This window comes from Myotis lucifugus, unplaced genomic scaffold (genome assembly GCF_000147115.1).
Source record: "Myotis lucifugus unplaced genomic scaffold, Myoluc2.0 scaffold_132, whole genome shotgun sequence".
NCBI lineage: Eukaryota > Metazoa > Chordata > Mammalia > Chiroptera > Vespertilionidae > Myotis > Myotis lucifugus.
In genome coordinates this window covers 2776051-2779082 of record NW_005871180.1, presented here as the reverse complement: position 1 = coordinate 2779082, position 3032 = coordinate 2776051, and positions in this window count along the sequence as shown.

The following is a 3032-nucleotide window of genomic DNA, read 5'->3' as shown; positions in this document are numbered from 1 at the left end:
TGTAAATAGTTGCTTTCTTAAATGCTGCTCAAATTACTCTGTTCCATGCTGGAACCCTGACTGGTCATGTGCCTCAGGGAAAGCTAGCCCCAGCACCAATTCCAAGATGCACCATGCTTTGTTTAAGCCAATCAGCACTTCTTATTCCACTGATTAAGGGGTGGACAGAAGATGTGCAATCCAATAAGAGTGAATCTGAGGATTCTGGCTTGAAATTCTAGGCCTGAAGCAGTCTCTCTTACGACAGATAATGTTGGCCCCAAGGAGCCCAACATCTCAGTGGTTTAACTCAAGAAAAATGTATTTCTTGTTCACATAATGTGCAATTAGGGTCAGCACGAGGTGGGAGGGGACCACTCATCAAGCTCATCTCGTTCTCAGGTTGCTTTCGTCCAGTGTCTCCACTATTCCCCAGGGTTCTTGCTGCAGATCTGGAAAGGGCAGGAACATGGATTGGGCATGGACGTTACATACATCACCTCATCACATTCCCATTGCCAGAACTAGGTCACACAGCTCCACCTAACTGCAGAGGTCTGGAAGGTGCAGTCAAGCTGTGTGACAAGGAAGAAGACAAAACAGTGTGGGGAACCCCTAGCCGGCCTCTATTTCACCCCTCCAGCGAGGGGTAGCTGCATCCGTTAGGACTGCCTTTAGCAGCATGTAACCAAAACTGAACCCCTGTGACTTACCCAAATAAGGGCTTTTTATAGACCAAGGAATCTGGGGAAGGCAAGTCAGAGCTGCTCCAGGAACCAGGCTTCTCCTTAGTTTGCAAGACAGCTTTAGGCCCTCTGTCCAAAGTCCAGGAAGAAGGAAGGGAAAAGGCCAAGTGCAAAGGACAAAAGGAACATATCTAACAAGTTTGGTCCCTTTTTAAATAAGTTTTCTGGAGGCCCATTTCAGCAGACTGTCTCTTTCATGGCCACACTCCCATTAAGGAAGCCTGGGGTAGGGTTACCAGATAAAATACAGCATGTTAGGTTAAACATGAATTTCAGATAAACATATACATTTTCGTGTAAAGTATGTATGTCCCCTGCTGGGCATCCTGTTTTTGTTTTTGCTAAATTTGAAAAGTTTTAGCCTGAAGAGATGTGTATTTTTTCAACCTAATTAACATATTTTATTGAAATGGTTTAAACTTCTGAAAAATTGGAATGTACAAATAAACCTTAATGGGGATAGAAGACATTTTTTGTACCTCTATATTTCTTATTTTTGTGATAAATGTATTGTTTATCCCTTTTTATTGCTAAATAGTATTCCACTGTCAGATTTATATAAATCTTTTGTCGGGTTTATCTCTATGTATTTCTTTTTTTCTTCTTCTTCTTCTTTTAGTTACTTTAATTTTTTTCATTTTTTTATTTTTCATTTACAGTTTATAGTCAAATTATTCTGTATTAGTTATGATTTCACTTATGTGTGGAATCTAAAGAACAAAACAAATAAAATAGAATTATACTCATCAATACAGAGAACAGAATGACAGCTGACAGAGTGGAGGAGGTTTGGGGGGCTGGATAAAAGGGTGAGAGATGTGTATTTTTTAATGGCCTTTCTGAAATGAGTCAAGGTTCTGGTGATAACGAACAGGGGGAAATAGACATAAGGTATGACCAGGAACACAGAAGCAGAGGTCTGTGGGGTGTGGTTTCCAGGAAAGTTTTTCTCTCCTCCTGATACAAGTGGGCAGACTTGACTTTTTCCTTAAGGGTAGATGTCAGTCTTGGGGGCCCAGCAGCCATGTTGAGACCATGAGGGGACAAGCATGAGGACAGAGGCCTACAGGTTAAAGATGGGGGAGCAGAAAGATGGGACGGCCCTCGATCCAGAAAGGGGATTGTGGCACTGCTGTGCCAACCTGATGGCCGGCCCAAGGAAGAAGACAAACCGGATTTCTCAGGACACACAACAGACTGCCATCTCTGGAAGCTGTTGCTATGTTGCTCGCGCTTTGTTTCTTTCCTCTCTATTTCTCTCTCTCCCGCTCCTTCCCCCTCTCCCTATTTTTTCTTTTCTTTTTTTAATAAAACACATTTCCAGCTGGTACAGCTCTCTTTCCTTGGACTCCGTGATTATTGAGTCTCTTTGTCAGGATGAGGGACACAGCATAAGAATTAAACCAAACCCAAAAGAGGGTACAGCCGATGGAATTTCTCCAAACAAAGCCCAACTCACAAGGCAAAGTTGACCCTAACTCCCTCCCCCCACCCCCCGCTGCCCACCCCCCGCCACCCCCATACCTCTGGTTACATGAGCCAACAGATCATTTGTCTTTATTGCTTAAGATCATTTGAGTTGGACATTCTTTTCCTTGTAGGAAAAACATCCTAATCAAACCAGATTCTTCAGCACAATATATATCCTCCTAATTGATTTGACAACACTTATCTCATTATACCAAGACACGGAAATAAAATTAATATTAGGTGATATAACATGGCAGGCATTTTTTAGTAGGAATATGTACTTTTTTTAAAGCAAGAGTTCAAAGTAAAAATTATATGTCTTTGTCAAGCATGTTTTTACCTATTACTCTATGTGTTGTGAAGACCTGTAAATAGATTAAAAATTGTAGTATTAATTATTCCCAATGGTTTCATAATCATGCACTGAAGTGCTGCATTTTTAAGTTTCAGTAATTGGACTCCAGAGACTTACAGAGAGGAATAACACACGTTAAGATGTCATATTCAATTCTCAACATGTGACTGTCATTATCTTCCAACTCAATAATGCTTATAAATGTACCAGCTATGTATGAGCTACTGTAAGTCTTTAAAATCCTGTAGCTTGACATTTATAGCTATCCTAGCCAGCAGGAGCTCATTTTAGCTGTTTGCACTGATTGTTTCAAGTGTGCCCTCTAGCTTCTTTGAAAACCCTGTAAAATATTGAGGGGGGGGGGAAGCAACCACAAAACCATGATCCATACCCTCAGTCAGGTTTCTGTGACATAAGATGTGTGTCCCAGATTGAATGGGAATAAACACCACAAGGGGAAGCGGATGCTAGACTCAGTCTCA